We start from the raw sequence: 25373 nt of genomic DNA on the forward strand, positions 1-25373 counted from the left end.
GTGTTGTGGGTGGGGTTGGTCCATCCTGCGGTAAGGATGGCCAGATAAAAGTGGGTGTGTTGTGGGGATGATAGGCCAACTGGAGCTGACCCAATGGGTTAAGGGTGAACAGGGGGGGGGGGGTGTACAAGTGGTGTTCTGGGCACTAGTGCTGTGGTAAAGGATGGCTACAGAAGGGATGGTGTTGTGGGTCAGGGGAGACAAGTGGGGTGTTATAGGGATGATTGACCAACTGGAGCTGCTGTTAAGCAGATGGCCAGAAGTGCAAGTGGCATTCTGTGGTAAGAGTGACCACAGAGCAAATGGGGTGCTGAGGAAGGTATATTAAGGCATTATGCCTCCGTCCCACATCAAATGTATTAATCTAAGAGGATCTAAGCACATTTTTCTTTTTTTTTTTCTATGCCTGGAAGCTTAAGGAAGCATGTCATCCTGGGATCGCATTTACATACTGAAAGATTTATAATGCGGTGGAAAGAGGAGCGTATAGCCCATGATCTGATGGATATGGACTGAATAGTTCTGAAGGAAAAAGTGCAACTGGAGGAATTGGAAGCAAAAATGTATTGGCGTTCTTAAAGAATGGAGAGATTCAAAGACAGTGTAGAATTTGATAAATGGAATTAAGAATCCACAAGCTGCCTTCCATCCAAGGGGACCCTCCCTTTATTTATGTACCTAAGGGAGTTTATAAATATAGGTATACTTTATTCCTCAACTTTCACATACTCCTACTCCTTTTTAGCCACAACAAATGCCCATTCGTATGTCCCATTTCATCTTCCTCATCCATAAGGTCCTCATCATCTACCTGACCCTCTTCCAAAAGCTTCTCCTAAATGCTCAAAGTAAACGCATCATCTTGTTCATCACACTCATTTGTATGGAGAGATGTTTTCTTTCTACGAAACAAACTCTACGTAAGAAGAGAATAAAAGTTTTCAAAAATTTGAATTCATCAACTCCAAATACTGCTTCAAAATCTACACCTCTCCATACGAGGGCGTAATGTTCTTTCCTGTTAACCCCTGTTTCTTTTCGCCCTCTTCCTGTATGTTTCTCTTTAGGGCACTCCTCATTTTGTTCTCTGTTTTCCTTAATTCTTTACCCTGTCCTTTTTGGTCTCCCTTTTCTTCTCAAAAAATATCACCTACCTTTTAGGTTTCCCTTTTCTTTTCTTTTTTTTGCTCCACTATCGCTTTGATCAGTTTCATTACCCAAAAAATACCTTTGTCACGTACCTTGGTTGCAGACCGAGTTGACAAGAGGGCTTCTCTTGCGGCACTGGTCCGAGCCCCCCTGAACGGGGTGACAGAGGTAAAAAGCTCAAAGAAGCACCTGTGCCAGTAGCTGGGTAGCAGGTGATTGCCATGAATAAAGAACGTAGTCGAGAGGAGCCAGAGTGAACACGGTGAGGCAGCAGCGTGGATAGGAAGCAGGCAGGGCAAGGTTCAGTAGCAGGCCAAGGTCAGTAGCAGGGGAGCAGACACAATTGGGTCCAGTAGCAGGCCAGGGTCAGTGCCAGGGAAGCACGCAGAGCAAGGTCCAGGAGCAGACTTAGGTCAGTACCAGGGAAGCAGCCAGAGCAAAGTCAGAGGCAAGCCGAGGTCAGTATCAAGAATCCACAGAGCAAGGTCAGGTATGAGCTGGATTACCTTTCAATAGGCAGCTAAGCGCCAATGTTTGTCAGTACACACTGGATATTAGCCTGAGATTGTCTGTGTGCTGTTACATGTGCACGAGCCTTAGCTGCATGGGAAAGAGCAGTAGCTGCGCTAGAATAAGCGTTAGCTGTGAGAAAAGCATTAGCTGTATTCGTTTCCTGACACACTTGCGCATTCCCCATATTCCTTTCTCTTTCAACATCTACTATCATTCCCTGTCAAATCAAAAGGTGTTGTTCCTTTCTCACTTTTTCTTTGTTTTACAATTTTTCTAATTTCTTCCTCAAGAGTTTATTCCATTTGTCAAATTCTACACTGTCTTTCAATCTCTCCATTCTTTAAGAAGGCCAATACATTTTTCTTCCAGTTGCACTTTTTCCTTCAGAACTATTTACTCTATATCCATCAGATCATGGGCTATACGCTCCTCTTTCCACCGCTTCGGAAATCTTGCAGTATATAAATGTGATCCCAGGATGACTTGCTTCCTTAAGCCTCCAGGAATATTATTTTTCCTAATATAGGATTCAAGAAAGCATATATCCCATTTCCACGTCAAATGTCTGCACCAGAGCATGCAAAAATATGAAAAATTTGAGCGCTGTTTCAAAAGTTGGGGGCACGCTACAAAATACCCCTAACCCACATATACATTGGGGGGGGGGGGTATAGCGTGCTGGCCTAGAGAGATGTGTATTGATTTAACCACTTCAATACAGGGCATTTTCAGCCCCTTCCTGCCCAGGTCAATTTTCAGTTTTCAGCGCTGTTGCATTTTGAATGGCAATTGCGCGGTCATGCAACACTGCACCCAAATGAAATTTTTATCTTTCTTTCCCCACAAATAGAGCTTTCTTTTGGTGGTATTTGATCACCTCTGCTGTTTTTATTTTTTGCGCTATAAACAAAAGAAGAGTGACAAGTTTGAAAAAAACACAATTTTTTTCACTTTTTGCTATAATAAATATCCCAATTTTTTATATATAAAAAAAAACAAAATTCTTCCTCTGTTTAGGCCGATATGTATTCTTCTGCCTATTTTTGGTAAGAAAACTTGCAATAAGCGTATATTGATTGGTTTGCGCAAGTTATAGCGTCTACAAAATAGTTGATAGTTTTATGTCATTTTTAGTATTTATTTATTTTTTTACTAGTAATGGCGACGGTCTGTGATTTTTTTATCATGACTGCGACATTGCGCCGGGCACATCGGACACTTTTGACACTATTTTGGGACCGTTCACATTTATACAGCGATCAGTGCAATAAAAATGCACTGATTACTGTATAAATGTCACTGGCAGGGAATGGGTTAACACTAGGGGGCGATCAAGGGGTTAAATGTGTTACCCAAGGAGTGATTCTAACTGTAGGGGGAGGGGACTCACAAGGGGAGAAGACCGATCAGTGTTCCTCTGTACTGGGAACACACGATCGGTCTCCTCTCAACTGACAGGACGTGGATCTGTGTGTTTTGCTCTGTTATCGGGCAATCGCAGGTGCCCGGCGGACATCGCGGCCGCCAGGCACGCGCACCGGCTCCCGAGTGACGCAGCAGGCGCGCGCCCCTTAGACGGCCGGGAAGCCCAGGACGTCATTTGACGCCCGCCCAGGATGGGAGATGCCTCCTGCGGATGTCATATTACTATGGGCGGGATGCCAAGTGGTTAAAGTTGAGAGGTTGCAAAAAAAAAAAAAAACGTTTTGGAGGAGCTACCAAAAAGTGCTTAGATCCTCTTAGAATATGAATGGATCATATGATGGCATAATGGAAGGAATAATTTATGCCAGTGTCAACATCTGCCAGCTGTGATCCCACCCTTGGCCTTTAGCTTGTCATCCTTACCACAGCAGCACCCCATTGCTCTGTGGTCACTCTTACCACAAAATGCCATTTGCACTTCTGGTCATCTGCTTAACACCAGCTCCAGTTGGCCAAGCTTCCCCACAAGACCCCAGTTGTATCTGGCCATCCTTACCGGAAGATGGCTACCCTGACCATCAACCCTTTTGACCAGCCATACCCACAACACCACCCTTTGACCACCCTTTCCCTAAGTGCCACTTGACCCTTCCGTAACCATGCTAAGCCACAGGTCACCCCCTGCCTACTCGACCCAACACCACCCTTTCCCCGAATGCCACTTGCCCCATTCAGTAACCACGCTAAGCCCACCTCCTGCCTACTTGACCCAACACCACCCTTTCCCTGAATGCCACTTGCCCCATTCAGTCACCACACTAAGCCACAGGTCACCCCCCTGCCTACTTGACCCAACACCACCCTTTCCCCGAATGCCACTTGCCCCTTCAGTAACCACGCTAAGCCACAGGTATATTACAGGCCTACGTATGTGACCCACTCCAGCACCTATACTATCTATGAGGCCTGGAAGGCCCTTTATATATGAAGGGTTTTTGGCAACCACCGGGATTCGAACTCACCACCTGGTGCTTGTTAGGCCGTCACCTTACATGCTGCGCCACCGGCTGAGTTGGTGTGAGACCCAAGCAAAAAGCAGGGTGTTAGCATGGACGATGGGAACAGCACGGTCCAGGAGCCGGATTCAATCCACTGACCACTCAAGCTCTAGAATACCTCATCATCTTTACAAGCCACGAGAAGCGCTGTGTTTCCAATGGAAGGACAATACATACATTGTAAAAACCGAGATCTCACCACGAAAAAGTGGAAGATTCACGTTACACCAAACTCGGGATTGAAACTCAAAGCATGCTGCGTATAGACACCTGCCTTAACCCACTGCACCACTAAGTATGCCAGGTAAACTTTCAGCCAAAAGCTGGGTGTAAGCATATGTATTACTCAACTAATAACCCAACGGTTGGATTTGAGCCTGAGGACTGAGCGTGCCTAATGTGCGTCTTAACATGCATTTTTGCAGCACTTGTGGACGTCACTTCCTTCAGTGGAACAAAAAGTATGTTGTCCTCAGGCTCAAATCCAACGGTTGGGTTATTAGTGGAATTACACATATGCTTACACCCTGCTTTTGGGTTAAGCTCTACATAGCAAGCTCGGTGGTCCAGTGGCCTAAGGCAGGAGTCTCTAAACAGCATGTCTTGAGTTTGAATCCTGAGCCTGACATGAGGTATTTTATTGTAATGCCCATTTTTATGGTGAGTTCTCTGTTTTTACAATGTAGGCATTGTCTTTCATGGAGGCAACCAACTCTTCTCGTGGCTCGTAAAGATAGCGAGGTGTCCTAGAGTATGAGAAGTCAATAGATCAAAACCAGCTCTTGGTGTGTACCATTCCTATTATGACTGCTATCACCCTGACTTTTGCATGCCTCACACAACAACTCAGCTGGTGGCGCAGCGCGTAAGGTGACGGTCTAACAAGCACCAGGTTGTGAGTTCAAATCCTGGTGGTCTCCAGACCTCATAGATACAGGCTGTAAAGAACCTGATTGGTTGGCCTAGTATAGGTGTGGTCACGTTGTAAATACGTATGTCTGCTAGGGTGGTCCCTGTGGCAAATAGGCCTGTAATATACAAGTGCTGTGTGGGAATGGGAGGCCAACTGGAGCTAGGTGGACACAAGGGGTCTTGTGAGTATAAGACCAAGGAAAGCGGGGGGGCGGGGAGTCAAGTAGGCAGGGAGTGACCTGTGGCTTAGCATGGTTACTGAAGGGTAGGGTGGCTTTCAGGGTGGTGTTGTGGGTGGGGTTGGTCCATCCTGCGGTAAGGATGGCCAGATAAAAGTGGGTGTGTTGTGGGGATGATAGGCCAACTGGAGCTGACCCAATGGGTTAAGGGTGAACAGGGGGGGGGTGTACAAGTGGTGTTCTGGGCACTAGTGCTGTGGTAAAGGATGGCTACAGAAGGGATGGTGTTGTGGGTCAGGGGAGACAAGTGGGGTGTTATAGGGATGATTGACCAACTGGAGCTGCTGTTAAGCAGATGGCCAGAAGTGCAAGTGGCCACAGAGCAAATGGGGTGCTGAGGAAGGTATATTAAGGCATTATGCCTCCGTCCCACATTATGCCTCCGTCCCACATCAAATGTATTAATCTAAGAGGATCTAAGCACATTTTTCTTTTTTTTTTTCTATGCCTGGAAGCTTAAGGAAGCATGTCATCCTGGGATCACATTTACATACTGAAAGATTTATAATGCGGTGGAAAGAGGAGCATGATCTGATGGATATGGACTGAATAGTTCTGAAGGAAAAAGTGCAACTGGAGGAATTGGAAGCAAAAATGTATTGGCGTTCTTAAAGAATGGAGAGATTCAAAGACAGTGTAGAATTTGATAAATGGAATTAAGAATCCACAAGCTGCCTTCCATCCAAGGGGACCCTCCCTTTATTTATGTACCTAAGGGAGTTTATAAATATAGGTATACTTTATTCCTCAACTTTCACATACTCCTACTCCTTTTTAGCCACAACAAATGCCCATTCGTATGTCCCATTTCATCTTCCTCATCCATAAGGTCCTCATCATCTACCTGACCCTCTTCCAAAAGCTTCTCCTAAATGCTCAAAGTAAACGCATCATCTTGTTCATCACACTCATTTGTATGGAGAGATGTTTTCTTTCTACGAAACAAACTCTACGTAAGAAGAGAATAAAAGTTTTCAAAAATTTGAATTCATCAACTCCAAATACTGCTTCAAAATCTACACCTCTCCATACGAGGGCGTAATGTTCTTTCCTGTTAACCCCTGTTTCTTTTCGCCCTCTTCCTGTATGTTTCTCTTTAGGGCACTCCTCATTTTGTTCTCTGTTTTCCTTAATTCTTTACCCTGTCCTTTTTGGTCTCCCTTTTCTTCTCAAAAAATATCACCTACCTTTTAGGTTTCCCTTTTCTTTTCTTTTTTTTGCTCCACTATCGCTTTGATCAGTTTCATTACCCAAAAAATACCTTTGTCACGTACCTTGGTTGCAGACCGAGTTGACAAGAGGGCTTCTCTTGCGGCACTGGTCCGAGCCCCCCTGAACGGGGTGACAGAGGTAAAAAGCTCAAAGAAGCACCTGTGCCAGTAGCTGGGTAGCAGGTGATTGCCATGAATAAAGAACATAGTCGAGAGGAGCCAGAGTGAACACGGTGAGGCAGCAGCGTGGATAGGAAGCAGGCAGGGCAAGGTTCAGTAGCAGGCCAAGGTCAGTAGCAGGGGAGCAGACACAATTGGGTCCAGTAGCAGGCCAGGGTCAGTGCCAGGGAAGCACGCAGAGCAAGGTCCAGGAGCAGACTTAGGTCAGTACCAGGGAAGCAGCCAGAGCAAAGTCAGAGGCAAGCCGAGGTCAGTATCAAGAATCCACAGAGCAAGGTCAGGTATGAGCTGGATTACCTTTCAATAGGCAGCTAAGCGCCAATGTTTGTCAGTACACACTGGATATTAGCCTGAGATTGTCTGTGTGCTGTTACATGTGCACGAGCCTTAGCTGCATGGGAAAGAGCAGTAGCTGCGCTAGAATAAGCGTTAGCTGTGAGAAAAGCATTAGCTGTATTCGTTTCCTGACACACTTGCGCATTCCCCATATTCCTTTCTCTTTCAACATCTACTATCATTCCCTGTCAAATCAAAAGGTGTTGTTCCTTTCTCACTTTTTCTTTGTTTTACAATTTTTCTAATTTCTTCCTCAAGAGTTTATTCCATTTGTCAAATTCTACACTGTCTTTCAATCTCTCCATTCTTTAAGAAGGCCAATACATTTTTCTTCCAGTTGCACTTTTTCCTTCAGAACTATTTACTCTATATCCATCAGATCATGGGCTATACGCTCCTCTTTCCACCGCTTCGGAAATCTTGCAGTATATAAATGTGATCCCAGGATGACTTGCTTCCTTAAGCCTCCAGGAATATTATTTTTCCTAATATAGGATTCAAGAAAGCATATATCCCATTTCCACGTCAAATGTCTGCACCAGAGCATGCAAAAATATGAAAAATTTGAGCGCTGTTTCAAAAGTTGGGGGCACGCTACAAAATACCCCTAACCCACATATACATTGGGGGGGGGGGGGGTATAGCGTGCTGGCCTAGAGAGATGTGTATTGATTTAACCACTTCAATACAGGGCATTTTCAGCCCCTTCCTGCCCAGGTCAATTTTCAGTTTTCAGCGCTGTTGCATTTTGAATGGCAATTGCGCGGTCATGCAACACTGCACCCAAATGACATTTTTATCTTTCTTTCCCCACAAATAGAGCTTTCTTTTGGTGGTATTTGATCACCTCTGCTGTTTTTATTTTTTTCGCTATAAACAAAAGAAGAGTGACAAGTTTGAAAAAAACACAATTTTTTTCACTTTTTGCTATAATAAATATCCCAATTTTTTATATATAGAAAAAAACAAAATTCTTCCTCTGTTTAGGCCGATATGTATTCTTCTGCCTATTTTTGGTAAGAAAACTTGCAATAAGCGTATATTGATTGGTTTGCGCAAGTTATAGCGTCTACAAAATAGTTGATAGTTTTATGTCATTTTTAGTATTTATTTATTTTTTTACTAGTAATGGCGACGGTCTGTGATTTTTTTATCATGACTGCGACATTGCGCCGGGCACATCGGACACTTTTGACACTATTTTGGGACCGTTCACATTTATACAGCGATCAGTGCAATAAAAATGCACTGATTACTGTATAAATGTCACTGGCAGGGAATGGGTTAACACTAGGGGGCGATCAAGGGGTTAAATGTGTTACCCAAGGAGTGATTCTAACTGTAGGGGGAGGGGACTCACAAGGGGAGAAGACCGATCAGTGTTCCTCTGTACTGGGAACACACGATCGGTCTCCTCTCAACTGACAGGACGTGGATCTGTGTGTTTTGCTCTGTTATCGGGCAATCGCAGGTGCCCGGTGGACATCGCGGCCGCCAGGCACGCGCACCGGCTCCCGAGTGACGCAGCAGGCGCGCGCCCCTTAGACGGCCGGGAAGCCCAGGACGTCATTTGACGCCCGCCCAGGATGGGAGATGCCTCCTGCGGATGTCATATTACTATGGGCGGGATGCCAAGTGGTTAAAGTTGAGAGGTTGCAAAAAAAAAAAAAAACGTTTTGGAGGAGCTACCAAAAAGTGCTTAGATCCTCTTAGAATATGAATGGATCATATGATGGCATAATGGAAGGAATAATTTATGCCAGTGTCAACATCTGCCAGCTGTGATCCCACCCTTGGCCTTTAGCTTGTCATCCTTACCACAGCAGCACCCCATTGCTCTGTGGTCACTCTTACCACAAAATGCCATTTGCACTTCTGGTCATCTGCTTAACACCAGCTCCAGTTGGCCAAGCTTCCCCACAAGACCCCAGTTGTATCTGGCCATCCTTACCGGAAGATGGCTACCCTGACCATCAACCCTTTTGACCAGCCATACCCACAACACCACCCTTTGACCACCCTTTCCCTAAGTGCCACTTGACCCTTCCGTAACCATGCTAAGCCACAGGTCACCCCCTGCCTACTCGACCCAACACCACCCTTTCCCCGAATGCCACTTGCCCCATTCAGTAACCACGCTAAGCCCACCTCCTGCCTACTTGACCCAACACCACCCTTTCCCTGAATGCCACTTGCCCCATTCAGTCACCACACTAAGCCACAGGTCACCCCCCTGCCTACTTGACCCAACACCACCCTTTCCCCGAATGCCACTTGCCCCTTCAGTAACCACGCTAAGCCACAGGTATATTACAGGCCTACGTATGTGACCCACTCCAGCACCTATACTATCTATGAGGCCTGGAAGGCCCTTTATATATGAAGGGTTTTTGGCAACCACCGGGATTCGAACTCACCACCTGGTGCTTGTTAGGCCGTCACCTTACATGCTGCGCCACCGGCTGAGTTGGTGTGAGACCCAAGCAAAAAGCAGGGTGTTAGCATGGACGATGGGAACAGCACGGTCCAGGAGCCGGATTCAATCCACTGACCACTCAAGCTCTAGAATACCTCATCATCTTTACAAGCCACGAGAAGCGCTGTGTTTCCAATGGAAGGACAATACATACATTGTAAAAACCGAGATCTCACCACGAAAAAGTGGAAGATTCACGTTACACCAAACTCGGGATTCAAACTCAAAGCATGCTGCGTATAGACACCTGCCTTAACCCACTGCACCACTAAGTATGCCAGGTAAACTTTCAGCCAAAAGCTGGGTGTAAGCATATGTATTACTCAACTAATAACCCAACGGTTGGATTTGAGCCTGAGGACTGAGCGTGCCTAATGTGCGTCTTAACATGCATTTTTGCAGCACTTGTGGACGTCACTTCCTTCAGTGGAACAAAAAGTATGTTGTCCTCAGGCTCAAATCCAACGGTTGGGTTATTAGTGGAATTACACATATGCTTACACCCTGCTTTTGGGTTAAGCTCTACATAGCAAGCTCGGTGGTCCAGTGGCCTAAGGCAGGAGTCTCTAAACAGCATGTCTTGAGTTTGAATCCTGAGCCTGACATGAGGTATTTTATTGTAATGCCCATTTTTATGGTGAGTTCTCTGTTTTTACAATGTAGGCATTGTCTTTCATGGAGGCAACCAACTCTTCTCGTGGCTCGTAAAGATAGCGAGGTGTCCTAGAGTATAAGAAGTCAATAGATCAAAACCAGCTCTTGGTGTGTACCATTCCTATTATGACTGCTATCACCCTGACTTTTGCATGCCTCACACAACAACTCAGCTGGTGGCGCAGCGCGTAAGGTGACGGTCTAACAAGCACCAGGTTGTGAGTTCAAATCCTGGTGGTCTCCAGACCTCATAGATACAGGCTGTAAAGAACCTGATTGGTTGGCCTAGTATAGGTGTGGTCACGTTGTAAATACGTATGTCTGCTAGGGTGGTCCCTGTGGCAAATAGGCCTGTAATATACAAGTGCTGTGTGGGAATGGGAGGCCAACTGGAGCTAGGTGGACACAAGGGGTCTTGTGAGTATAAGACCAAGGAAAGCGGGGGGGGGGGAGTCAAGTAGGCAGGGAGTGACCTGTGGCTTAGCATGGTTACTGAAGGGTAGGGTGGCTTTCAGGGTGGTGTTGTGGGTGGGGTTGGTCCATCCTGCGGTAAGGATGGCCAGATAAAAGTGGGTGTGTTGTGGGGATGATAGGCCAACTGGAGCTGACCCAATGGGTTAAGGGTGAACAGGGGGGGGGTGTACAAGTGGTGTTCTGGGCACTAGTGCTGTGGTAAAGGATGGCTACAGAAGGGATGGTGTTGTGGGTCAGGGGAGACAAGTGGGGTGTTATAGGGATGATTGACCAACTGGAGCTGCTGTTAAGCAGATGGCCAGAAGTGCAAGTGGCCACAGAGCAAATGGGGTGCTGAGGAAGGTATATTAAGGCATTATGCCTCCGTCCCACATTATGCCTCCGTCCCACATCAAATGTATTAATCTAAGAGGATCTAAGCACATTTTTCTTTTTTTTTTTCTATGCCTGGAAGCTTAAGGAAGCATGTCATCCTGGGATCACATTTACATACTGAAAGATTTATAATGCGGTGGAAAGAGGAGCGTATAGCCCATGATCTGATGGATATGGACTGAATAGTTCTGAAGGAAAAAGTGCAACTGGAGGAATTGGAAGCAAAAATGTATTGGCGTTCTTAAAGAATGGAGAGATTCAAAGACAGTGTAGAATTTGATAAATGGAATTAAGAATCCACAAGCTGCCTTCCATCCAAGGGGACCCTCCCTTTATTTATGTACCTAAGGGAGTTTATAAATATAGGTATACTTTATTCCTCAACTTTCACATACTCCTACTCCTTTTTAGCCACAACAAATGCCCATTCGTATGTCCCATTTCATCTTCCTCATCCATAAGGTCCTCATCATCTACCTGACCCTCTTCCAAAAGCTTCTCCTAAATGCTCAAAGTAAACGCATCATCTTGTTCATCACACTCATTTGTATGGAGAGATGTTTTCTTTCTATGAAACAAACTCTACGTAAGAAGAGAATAAAAGTTTTCAAAAATTTGAATTCATCAACTCCAAATACTGCTTCAAAATCTACACCTCTCCATACGAGGGCGTAATGTTCTTTCCTGTTAACCCCTGTTTCTTTTCGCCCTCTTCCTGTATGTTTCTCTTTAGGGCACTCCTCATTTTGTTCTCTGTTTTCCTTAATTCTTTACCCTGTCCTTTTTGGTCTCCCTTTTCTTCTCAAAAAATATCACCTACCTTTTAGGTTTCCCTTTTCTTTTCTTTTTTTTGCTCCACTATCGCTTTGATCAGTTTCATTACCCAAAAAATACCTTTGTCACGTACCTTGGTTGCAGACCGAGTTGACAAGAGGGCTTCTCTTGCGGCACTGGTCCGAGCACCCCTGAACGGGGTGACAGAGGTAAAAAGCTCAAAGAAGCACCTGTGCCAGTAGCTGGGTAGCAGGTGATTGCCATGAATAAAGAACGTAGTCGAGAGGAGCCAGAGTGAACACGGTGAGGCAGCAGCGTGGATAGGAAGCAGGCAGGGCAAGGTTCAGTAGCAGGCCAAGGTCAGTAGCAGGGGAGCAGACACAATTGGGTCCAGTAGCAGGCCAGGGTCAGTGCCAGGGAAGCACGCAGAGCAAGGTCCAGGAGCAGACTTAGGTCAGTACCAGGGAAGCAGCCAGAGCAAAGTCAGAGGCAAGCCGAGGTCAGTATCAAGAATCCACAGAGCAAGGTCAGGTATGAGCTGGATTACCTTTCAATAGGCAGCTAAGCGCCAATGTTTGTCAGTACACACTGGATATTAGCCTGAGATTGTCTGTGTGCTGTTACATGTGCACGAGCCTTAGCTGCATGGGAAAGAGCAGTAGCTGCGCTAGAATAAGCGTTAGCTGTGAGAAAAGCATTAGCTGTATTCGTTTCCTGACACACTTGCGCATTCCCCATATTCCTTTCTCTTTCAACATCTACTATCATTCCCTGTCAAATCAAAAGGTGTTGTTCCTTTCTCACTTTTTCTTTGTTTTACAATTTTTCTAATTTCTTCCTCAAGAGTTTATTCCATTTGTCAAATTCTACACTGTCTTTCAATCTCTCCATTCTTTAAGAAGGCCAATACATTTTTCTTCCAGTTGCACTTTTTCCTTCAGAACTATTTACTCTATATCCATCAGATCATGGGCTATACGCTCCTCTTTCCACCGCTTCGGAAATCTTGCAGTATATAAATGTGATCCCAGGATGACTTGCTTCCTTAAGCCTCCAGGAATATTATTTTTCCTAATATAGGATTCAAGAAAGCATATATCCCATTTCCACGTCAAATGTCTGCACCAGAGCATGCAAAAATATGAAAAATTTGAGCGCTGTTTCAAAAGTTGGGGGCACGCTACAAAATACCCCTAACCCACATATACATTGGGGGGGGGGGGGTATAGCGTGCTGGCCTAGAGAGATGTGTATTGATTTAACCACTTCAATACAGGGCATTTTCAGCCCCTTCCTGCCCAGGTCAATTTTCAGTTTTCAGCGCTGTTGCATTTTGAATGGCAATTGCGCAGTCATGCAACACTGCACCCAAATGACATTTTTATCTTTCTTTCCCCACAAATAGAGCTTTCTTTTGGTGGTATTTGATCACCTCTGCTGTTTTTATTTTTTGCGCTATAAACAAAAGAAGAGTGACAAGTTTGAAAAAAACACAATTTTTTTCACTTTTTGCTATAATAAATATCCCAATTTTTTATATATAGAAAAAAACAAAATTCTTCCTCTGTTTAGGCCGATATGTATTCTTCTGCCTATTTTTGGTAAGAAAACTTGCAATAAGCGTATATTGATTGGTTTGCGCAAGTTATAGCGTCTACAAAATAGTTGATAGTTTTATGTCATTTTTAGTATTTATTTATTTTTTTACTAGTAATGGCGACGGTCTGTGATTTTTTTATCATGACTGCGACATTGCGCCGGGCACATCGGACACTTTTGACACTATTTTGGGACCGTTCACATTTATACAGCGATCAGTGCAATAAAAATGCACTGATTACTGTATAAATGTCACTGGCAGGGAATGGGTTAACACTAGGGGGCGATCAAGGGGTTAAATGTGTTACCCAAGGAGTGATTCTAACTGTAGGGGGAGGGGACTCACAAGGGGAGAAGACCGATCAGTGTTCCTCTGTACTGGGAACACACGATCGGTCTCCTCTCAACTGACAGGACGTGGATCTGTGTGTTTTGCTCTGTTATCGGGCAATCGCAGGTGCCCGGTGGACATCGCGGCCGCCAGGCACGCGCACCGGCTCCCGAGTGACGCAGCAGGCGCGCGCCCCTTAGACGGCCGGGAAGCCCAGGACGTCATTTGACGCCCGCCCAGGATGGGAGATGCCTCCTGCGGATGTCATATTACTATGGGCGGGATGCCAAGTGGTTAAAGTTGAGAGGTTGCAAAAAAAAAAAAAAACGTTTTGGAGGAGCTACCAAAAAGTGCTTAGATCCTCTTAGAATATGAATGGATCATATGATGGCATAATGGAAGGAATAATTTATGCCAGTGTCAACATCTGCCAGCTGTGATCCCACCCTTGGCCTTTAGCTTGTCATCCTTACCACAGCAGCACCCCATTGCTCTGTGGTCACTCTTACCACAAAATGCCATTTGCACTTCTGGTCATCTGCTTAACACCAGCTCCAGTTGGCCAAGCTTCCCCACAAGACCCCAGTTGTATCTGGCCATCCTTACCGGAAGATGGCTACCCTGACCATCAACCCTTTTGACCAGCCATACCCACAACACCACCCTTTGACCACCCTTTCCCTAAAGTGCCACTTGACCCTTCCGTAACCATGCTAAGCCACAGGTCACCCCCTGCCTACTCGACCCAACACCACCCTTTCCCCGAATGCCACTTGCCCCATTCAGTAACCACGCTAAGCCCACCTCCTGCCTACTTGACCCAACACCACCCTTTCCCTGAATGCCACTTGCCCCATTCAGTCACCACACTAAGCCACAGGTCACCCCCCTGCCTACTTGACCCAACACCACCCTTTCCCCGAATGCCACTTGCCCCTTCAGTAACCACGCTAAGCCACAGGTATATTACAGGCCTACGTATGTGACCCACTCCAGCACCTATACTATCTATGAGGCCTGGAAGGCCCTTTATATATGAAGGGTTTTTGGCAACCACCGGGATTCGAACTCACCACCTGGTGCTTGTTAGGCCGTCACCTTACATGCTGCGCCACCGGCTGAGTTGGTGTGAGACCCAAGCAAAAAGCAGGGTGTTAGCATGGACGATGGGAACAGCACGGTCCAGGAGCCGGATTCAATCCACTGACCACTCAAGCTCTAGAATACCTCATCATCTTTACAAGCCACGAGAAGCGCTGTGTTTCCAATGGAAGGACAATACATACATTGTAAAAACCGAGATCTCACCACGAAAAAGTGGAAGATTCACGTTACACCAAACTCGGGATTCAAACTCAAAGCATGCTGCGTATAGACACCTGCCTTAACCCACTGCACCACTAAGTATGCCAGGTAAACTTTCAGCCAAAAGCTGGGTGTAAGCATATGTATTACTCAACTAATAACCCAACGGTTGGATTTGAGCCTGAGGACTGAGCGTGCCTAATGTGCGTCTTAACATGCATTTTTGCAGCACTTGTGGACGTCACTTCCTTCAGTGGAACAAAAAGTATGTTGTCCTCAGGCTCAAATCCAACGGTTGGGTTATTAGTGGAATTACACATATGCTTACACCCTGCTTTTGGGTTAAGCTCTACATAGCAAGCTCGGTGGTCCAGTGGCCTAAGGCAGGAGTCTCTAAACAGCATGTCTTGAGTTTGAATCCTGAGCCTGACATGAGGTATTTTATTGTAATGCCCATTTTTATGGTGAGTTCTCTGTTTTTACAATGTAGGCATTGTCTTTCATAGAGGCAACCAACTCTTCTCGTGGCTCGTAAAGATAGCGAGGTGTCCTAGAGTATGAGAAGTCAATAGATCAAAACCAGCTCTTGGTGTGTACCATTCCTATTATGACTGCTATCACCCTGACTTTTGCATGCCTCACACAACAACTCAGCTGGTGGCGCAGCGCGTAAGGTGACGGTCTAACAAGCACCAGGTTGTGAGTTCAAATCCTGGTGGTCTCCAGACCTCATAGATACAGGCTGTAAAGAACCTGATTGGTTGGCCTAGTATAGGTGTGGTCACGTTGTAAATACGTATGTCTGCTAGGGTGGTCCCTGTGGCAAATAGGCCTGTAATATACAAGTGCTGTGTGGGAATGGGAGGCCAACTGGAGCTAGGTGGACACAAGGGGTCTTGTGAGTATAAGACCAAGGAAAGCGGGGGGGGGGGAGTCAAGTAGGCAGGGAGTGACCTGTGGCTTAGCATGGTTACTGAAGGGTAGGGTGGCTTTCAGGGTGGTGTTGTGGGTGGGGTTGGTCCATCCTGCGGTAAGGATGGCCAGATAAAAGTGGGTGTGTTGTGGGGATGATAGGCCAACTGGAGCTGACCCAATGGGTTAAGGGTGAACAGGGGGGGGGTGTACAAGTGGTGTTCTGGGCACTAGTGCTGTGGTAAAGGATGGCTACAGAAGGGATGGTGTTGTGGGTCAGGGGAGACAAGTGGGGTGTTATAGGGATGATTGACCAACTGGAGCTGCTGTTAAGCAGATGGCCAGAAGTGCAAGTGGCCACAGAGCAAATGGGGTGCTGAGGAAGGTATATTAAGGCATTATGCCTCCGTCCCACATTATGCCTCCGTCCCACATCAAATGTATTAATCTAAGAGGATCTAAGCACATTTTTCTTTTTTTTTTTCTATGCCTGGAAGCTTAAGGAAGCATGTCATCCTGGGATCACATTTACATACTGAAAGATTTATAATGCGGTGGAAAGAGGAGCGTATAGCCCATGATCTGATGGATATGGACTGAATAGTTCTGAAGGAAAAAGTGCAACTGGAGGAATTGGAAGCAAAAATGTATTGGCGTTCTTAAAGAATGGAGAGATTCAAAGACAGTGTAGAATTTGATAAATGGAATTAAGAATCCACAAGCTGCCTTCCATCCAAGGGGACCCTCCCTTTATTTATGTACCTAAGGGAGTTTATAAATATAGGTATACTTTATTCCTCAACTTTCACATACTCCTACTCCTTTTTAGCCACAACAAATGCCCATTCGTATGTCCCATTTCATCTTCCTCATCCATAAGGTCCTCATCATCTACCTGACCCTCTTCCAAAAGCTTCTCCTAAATGCTCAAAGTAAACGCATCATCTTGTTCATCACACTCATTTGTATGGAGAGATGTTTTCTTTCTACGAAACAAACTCTACGTAAGAAGAGAATAAACGTTTTCAAAAATTTGAATTCATCAACTCCAAATACTGCTTCAAAATCTACACCTCTCCATACGAGGGCGTAATGTTCTTTCCTGTTAACCCCTGTTTCTTTTCGCCCTCTTCCTGTATGTTTCTCTTTAGGGCACTCCTCATTTTGTTCTCTGTTTTCCTTAATTCTTTACCCTGTCCTTTTTGGTCTCCCTTTTCTTCTCAAAAAATATCACCTACCTTTTAGGTTTCCCTTTTCTTTTCTTTTTTTTGCTCCACTATCGCTTTGATCAGTTTCATTACCCAAAAAATACCTTTGTCACGTACCTTGGTTGCAGACCGAGTTGACAAGAGGGCTTCTCTTGCGGCACTGGTCCGAGCCCCCCTGAACGGGGTGACAGAGGTAAAAAGCTCAAAGAAGCACCTGTGCCAGTAGCTGGGTAGCAGGTGATTGCCATGAATAAAGAACGTAGTCGAGAGGAGCCAGAGTGAACACGGTGAGGCAGCAGCGTGGATAGGAAGCAGGCAGGGCAAGGTTCAGTAGCAGGCCAAGGTCAGTAGCAGGGGAGCAGACACAATTGGGTCCAGTAGCAGGCCAGGGTCAGTGCCAGGGAAGCACGCAGAGCAAGGTCCAGGAGCAGACTTAGGTCAGTACCAGGGAAGCAGCCAGAGCAAAGTCAGAGGCAAGCCGAGGTCAGTATCAAGAATCCACAGAGCAAGGTCAGGTATGAGCTGGATTACCTTTCAATAGGCAGCTAAGCGCCAATGTTTGTCAGTACACACTGGATATTAGCCTGAGATTGTCTGTGTGCTGTTACATGTGCACGAGCCTTAGCTGCATGGGAAAGAGCAGTAGCTGCGCTAGAATAAGCGTTAGCTGTGAGAAAAGCATTAGCTGTATTCGTTTCCTGACACACTTGCGCATTCCCCATATTCCTTTCTCTTTCAACATCTACTATCATTCCCTGTCAAATCAAAAGGTGTTGTTCCTTTCTCACTTTTTCTTTGTTTTACAATTTTTCTAATTTCTTCCTCAAGAGTTTATTCCATTTGTCAAATTCTACACTGTCTTTCAATCTCTCCATTCTTTAAGAAGGCCAATACATTTTTCTTCCAGTTGCACTTTTTCCTTCAGAACTATTTACTCTATATCCATCAGATCATGGGCTATACGCTCCTCTTTCCACCGCTTCGGAAATCTTGCAGTATATAAATGTGATCCCAGGATGACTTGCTTCCTTAAGCCTCCAGGAATATTATTTTTCCTAATATAGGATTCAAGAAAGCATATATCCCATTTCCACGTCAAATGTCTGCACCAGAGCATGCAAAAATATGAAAAATTTGAGCGCTGTTTCAAAAGTTGGGGGCACGCTACAAAATACCCCTAACCCACATATACATTGGGGGGGGGGGGGTATAGCGTGCTGGCCTAGAGAGATGTGTATTGATTTAACCACTTCAATACAGGGCATTTTCAGCCCCTTCCTGCCCAGGTCAATTTTCAGTTTTCAGCGCTGTTGCATTTTGAATGGCAATTGCGCGGTCATGCAACACTGCACCCAAATGACATTTTTATCTTTCTTTCCCCACAAATAGAGCTTTCTTTTGGTGGTATTTGATCACCTCTGCTGTTTTTATTTTTTGCGCTATAAACAAAAGAAGAGTGACAAGTTTGAAAAAAACACAATTTTTTTCACTTTTTGCTATAATAAATATCCCAATTTTTTATATATAGAAAAAAACAAAATTCTTCCTCTGTTTAGGCCGATATGTATTCTTCTGCCTATTTTTGGTAAGAAAACTTGCAATAAGCGTATATTGATTGGTTTGCGCAAGTTATAGCGTCTACAAAATAGTTGATAGTTTTATGTCATTTTTAGTATTTATTTATTTTTTTACTAGTAATGGCGACGGTCTGTGATTTTTTTATCATGACTGCGACATTGCGCCGGGCACATCGGACACTTTTGACACTATTTTGGGACCGTTCACATTTATACAGCGATCAGTGCAATAAAAATGCACTGATTACTGTATAAATGTCACTGGCAGGGAATGGGTTAACACTAGGGGGCGATCAAGGGGTTAAATGTGTTACCCAAGGAGTGATTCTAACTGTAGGGGGAGGGGACTCACAAGGGGAGAAGACCGATCAGTGTTCCTCTGTACTGGGAACACACGATCGGTCTCCTCTCAACTGACAGGACGTGGATCTGTGTGTTTTGCTCTGTTATCGGGCAATCGCAGGTGCCCGGTGGACATCGCGGCCGCCAGGCACGCGCACCGGCTCCCGAGTGACGCAGCAGGCGCGCGCCCCTTAGACGGCCGGGAAGCCCAGGACGTCATTTGACGCCCGCCCAGGATGGGAGATGCCTCCTGCGGATGTCATATTACTATGGGCGGGATGCCAAGTGGTTAAAGTTGAGAGGTTGCAAAAAAAAAAAAAAACGTTTTGGAGGAGCTACCAAAAAGTGCTTAGATCCTCTTAGAATATGAATGGATCATATGATGGCATAATGGAAGGAATAATTTATGCCAGTGTCAACATCTGCCAGCTGTGATCCCACCCTTGGCCTTTAGCTTGTCATCCTTACCACAGCAGCACCCCATTGCTCTGTGGTCACTCTTACCACAAAATGCCATTTGCACTTCTGGTCATCTGCTTAACACCAGCTCCAGTTGGCCAAGCTTCCCCACAAGACCCCAGTTGTATCTGGCCATCCTTACCGGAAGATGGCTACCCTGACCATCAACCCTTTTGACCAGCCATACCCACAACACCACCCTTTGACCACCCTTTCCCTAAGTGCCACTTGACCCTTCCGTAACCATGCTAAGCCACAGGTCACCCCTTTTAGGTTTCCCTTTTCTTTTCTTTTTTTTGCTCCACTATCGCTTTGATCAGTTTCATTACCCAAAAAATACCTTTGTCACGTACCTTGGTTGCAGACCGAGTTGACAAGAGGGCTTCTCTTGCGGCACTGGTCCGAGCCCCCCTGAACGGGGTGACAGAGGTAAAAAGCTCAAAGAAGCACCTGTGCCAGTAGCTGGGTAGCAGGTGATTGCCATGAATAAAGAACGTAATCGAGAGGAGCCAGAGTGAACACGGTGAGGCAGCAGCGTGGATAGGAAGCAGGCAGGGCAAGGTTCAGTAGCAGGCCAAGGTCAGTAGCAGGGGAGCAGACACAATTGGGTCCAGTAGCAGGCCAGGGTCAGTGCCAGGGAAGCACGCAGAGCAAGGTCCAGGAGCAGACTTAGGTCAGTACCAGGGAAGCAGCCAGAGCAAAGTCAGAGGCAAGCCGAGGTCAGTATCAAGAATCCACAGAGCAAGGTCAGGTATGAGCTGGATTACCTTTCAATAGGCAGCTAAGCGCCAATGTTTGTCAGTACACACTGGATATTAGCCTGAGATTGTCTGTGTGCTGTTACATGTGCACGAGCCTTAGCTGCATGGGAAAGAGCAGTAGCTGCGCTAGAATAAGCGTTAGCTGTGAGAAAAGCATTAGCTGTATTCGTTTCCTGACACACTTGCGCATTCCCCATATTCCTTTCTCTTTCAACATCTACTATCATTCCCTGTCAAATCAAAAGGTGTTGTTCCTTTCTCACTTTTTCTTTGTTTTACAATTTTTCTAATTTCTTCCTCAAGAGTTTATTCCATTTGTCAAATTCTACACTGTCTTTCAATCTCTCCATTCTTTAAGAAGGCCAATACATTTTTCTTCCAGTTGCACTTTTTCCTTCAGAACTATTTACTCTATATCCATCAGATCATGGGCTATACGCTCCTCTTTCCACCGCTTCGGAAATCTTGCAGTATATAAATGTGATCCCAGGATGACTTGCTTCCTTAAGCCTCCAGGAATATTATTTTTCCTAATATAGGATTCAAGAAAGCATATATCCCATTTCCACGTCAAATGTCTGCACCAGAGCATGCAAAAATATGAAAAATTTGAGCGCTGTTTCAAAAGTTGGGGGCACGCTACAAAATACCCCTAACCCACATATACATTGGGGGGGGGGGGGTATAGCGTGCTGGCCTAGAGAGATGTGTATTGATTTAACCACTTCAATACAGGGCATTTTCAGCCCCTTCCTGCCCAGGTCAATTTTCAAAAACAAAAGAAGAGTGACAAGTTTGAAAAAAACACAATTTTTTTCACTTTTTGCTATAATAAATATCCCAATTTTTTATATATAGAAAAAAACAAAATTCTTCCTCTGTTTAGGCCGATATGTATTCTTCTGCCTATTTTTGGTAAGAAAACTTGCAATAAGCGTATATTGATTGGTTTGCGCAAGTTATAGCGTCTACAAAATAGTTGATAGTTTTATGTCATTTTTAGTATTTATTTATTTTTTTACTAGTAATGGCGACGGTCTGTGATTTTTTTATCATGACTGCGACATTGCGCCGGGCACATCGGACACTTTTGACACTATTTTGGGACCGTTCACATTTATACAGCGATCAGTGCAATAAAAATGCACTGATTACTGTATAAATGTCACTGGCAGGGAATGGGTTAACACTAGGGGGCGATCAAGGGGTTAAATGTGTTACCCAAGGAGTGATTCTAACTGTAGGGGGAGGGGACTCACAAGGGGAGAAGACCGATCAGTGTTCCTCTGTACTGGGAACACACGATCGGTCTCCTCTCAACTGACAGGACGTGGATCTGTGTGTTTTGCTCTGTTATCGGGCAATCGCAGGTGCCCGGTGGACATCGCGGCCGCCAGGCACGCGCACCGGCTCCCGAGTGACGCAGCAGGCGCGCGCCCCTTAGACGGCCGGGAAGCCCAGGACGTCATTTGACGCCCGCCCAGGATGGGAGATGCCTCCTGCGGATGTCATATTACTATGGGCGGGATGCCAAGTGGTTAAAGTTGAGAGGTTGCAAAAAAAAAAAAAAACGTTTTGGAGGAGCTACCAAAAAGTGCTTAGATCCTCTTAGAATATGAATGGATCATATGATGGCATAATGGAAGGAATAATTTATGCCAGTGTCAACATCTGCCAGCTGTGATCCCACCCTTGGCCTTTAGCTTGTCATCCTTGCTCTGTGGTCACTCTTACCACAAAATGCCATTTGCACTTCTGGTCATCTGCTTAACACCAGCTCCAGTTGGCCAAGCTTCCCCACAAGACCCCAGTTGTATCTGGCCATCCTTACCGGAAGATGGCTACCCTGACCATCAACCCTTTTGACCAGCCATACCCACAACACCACCCTTTGACCACCCTTTCCCTAAGTGCCACTTGACCCTTCCGTAACCATGCTAAGCCACAGGTCACCCCCTGCCTACTCGACCCAACACCACCCTTTCCCCGAATGCCACTTGCCCCATTCAGTAACCACGCTAAGCCCACCTCCTGCCTACTTGACCCAACACCACCCTTTCCCTGAATGCCACTTGCCCCATTCAGTCACCACACTAAGCCACAGGTCACCCCCCTGCCTACTTGACCCAACACCACCCTTTCCCCGAATGCCACTTGCCCCTTCAGTAACCACGCTAAGCCACAGGTATATTACAGGCCTACGTATGTGACCCACTCCAGCACCTATACTATCTATGAGGCCTGGAAGGCCCTTTATATATGAAGGAGTTTTTGGCAACCACCGGGATTCGAACTCACCACCTGGTGCTTGTTAGGCCGTCACCTTACATGCTGCGCCACCGGCTGAGTTGGTGTGAGACCCAAGCAAAAAGCAGGGTGTTAGCATGGACGATGGGAACAGCACGGTCCAGGAGCCGGATTCAATCCACTGACCACTCAAGCTCTAGAATACCTCATCATCTTTACAAGCCACGAGAAGCGCTGTGTTTCCAATGGAAGGACAATACATACATTGTAAAAACCGAGATCTCACCACGAAAAAGTGGAAGATTCACGTTACACCAAACTCGGGATTCAAACTCAAAGCATGCTGCGTATAGACACCTGCCTTAACCCACTGCACCACTAAGTATGCCAGGTAAACTTTCAGCCAAAAGCTGGGTGTAAGCATATGTATTACTCAACTAATAACCCAACGGTTGGATTTGAGCCTGAGGACTGAGCGTGCCTAATGTGCGTCTTAACATGCATTTTTGCAGCACCTGTGGACGTCACTTCCTTCAGTGGAACAAAAAGTATGTTGTCCTCAGGCTCAAATCCAACGGTTGGGTTATTAGTGGAATTACACATATGCTTACACCCTGCTTTTGGGTTAAGCTCTACATAGCAAGCTCGGTGGTCCAGTGGCCTAAGGCAGGAGTCTCTAAACAGCATGTCTTGAGTTTGAATCCTGAGCCTGACATGAGGTATTTTATTGTAATGCCCATTTTTATGGTGAGTTCTCTGTTTTTACAATGTAGGCATTGTCTTTCATGGAGGCAACCAACTCTTCTCGTGGCTCGTAAAGATAGCGAGGTGTCCTAGAGTATAAGAAGTCAATAGATCAAAACCAGCTCTTGGTGTGTACCATTCCTATTATGACTGCTATCACCCTGACTTTTGCATGCCTCACACAACAACTCAGCTGGTGGCGCAGCGCGTAAGGTGACGGTCTAACAAGCACCAGGTTGTGAGTTCAAATCCTGGTGGTCTCCAGACCTCATAGATACAGGCTGTAAAGAACCTGATTGGTTGGCCTAGTATAGGTGTGGTCACGTTGTAAATACGTATGTCTGCTAGGGTGGTCCCTGTGGCAAATAGGCCTGTAATATACAAGTGCTGTGTGGGAATGGGAGGCCAACTGGAGCTAGGTGGACACAAGGGGTCTTGTGAGTATAAGACCAAGGAAAGCGGGGGGGGGGGAGTCAAGTAGGCAGGGAGTGACCTGTGGCTTAGCATGGTTACTGAAGGGTAGGGTGGCTTTCAGGGTGGTGTTGTGGGTGGGGTTGGTCCATCCTGCGGTAAGGATGGCCAGATAAAAGTGGGTGTGTTGTGGGGATGATAGGCCAACTGGAGCTGACCCAATGGGTTAAGGGTGAACAGGGGGGGGGGTGTACAAGTGGTGTTCTGGGCACTAGTGCTGTGGTAAAGGATGGCTACAGAAGGGATGGTGTTGTGGGTCAGGGGAGACAAGTGGGGTGTTATAGGGATGATTGACCAACTGGAGCTGCTGTTAAGCAGATGGCCAGAAGTGCAAGTGGCCACAGAGCAAATGGGGTGCTGAGGAAGGTATATTAAGGCATTATGCCTCCGTCCCACATTATGCCTCCGTCCCACATCAAATGTATTAATCTAAGAGGATCTAAGCACATTTTTCTTTTTTTTTTTCTATGCCTGGAAGCTTAAGGAAGCATGTCATCCTGGGATCGCATTTACATACTGAAAGATTTATAATGCGGTGGAAAGAGGAGCGTATAGCCCATGATCTGATGGATATGGACTGAATAGTTCTGAAGGAAAAAGTGCAACTGGAGGAATTGGAAGCAAAAATGTATTGGCGTTCTTAAAGAATGGAGAGATTCAAAGACAGTGTAGAATTTGATAAATGGAATTAAGAATCCACAAGCTGCCTTCCATCCAAGGGGACCCTCCCTTTATTTATGTACCTAAGGGAGTTTATAAATATAGGTATACTTTATTCCTCAACTTTCACATACTCCTACTCCTTTTTAGCCACAACAAATGCCCATTCGTATGTCCCATTTCATCTTCCTCATCCATAAGGTCCTCATCATCTACCTGACCCTCTTCCAAAAGCTTCTCCTAAATGCTCAAAGTAAACGCATCATCTTGTTCATCACACTCATTTGTATGGAGAGATGTTTTCTTTCTACGAAACAAACTCTACGTAAGAAGAGAATAAAAGTTTTCAAAAATTTGAATTCATCAACTCCAAATACTGCTTCAAAATCTACACCTCTCCATACGAGGGCGTAATGTTCTTTCCTGTTAACCCCTGTTTCTTTTCGCCCTCTTCCTGTATGTTTCTCTTTAGGGCACTCCTCATTTTGTTCTCTGTTTTCCTTAATTCTTTACCCTGTCCTTTTTGGTCTCCCTTTTCTTCTCAAAAAATATCACCTACCTTTTAGGTTTCCCTTTTCTTTTCTTTTTTTTGCTCCACTATCGCTTTGATCAGTTTCATTACCCAAAAAATACCTTTGTCACGTACCTTGGTTGCAGACCGAGTTGACAAGAGGGCTTCTCTTGCGGCACTGGTCCGAGCACCCCTGAACGGGGTGACAGAGGTAAAAAGCTCAAAGAAGCACCTGTGCCAGTAGCTGGGTAGCAGGTGATTGCCATGAATAAAGAACGTAGTCGAGAGGAGCCAGAGTGAACACGGTGAGGCAGCAGCGTGGATAGGAAGCAGGCAGGGCAAGGTTCAGTAGCAGGCCAAGGTCAGTAGCAGGGGAGCAGACACAATTGGGTCCAGTAGCAGGCCAGGGTCAGTGCCAGGGAAGCACGCAGAGCAAGGTCCAGGAGCAGACTTAGGTCAGTACCAGGGAA

This window comes from Aquarana catesbeiana, linkage group LG01 (genome assembly GCF_042186555.1).
Source record: "Aquarana catesbeiana isolate 2022-GZ linkage group LG01, ASM4218655v1, whole genome shotgun sequence".
Classification (NCBI taxonomy): domain Eukaryota; kingdom Metazoa; phylum Chordata; class Amphibia; order Anura; family Ranidae; genus Aquarana; species Aquarana catesbeiana.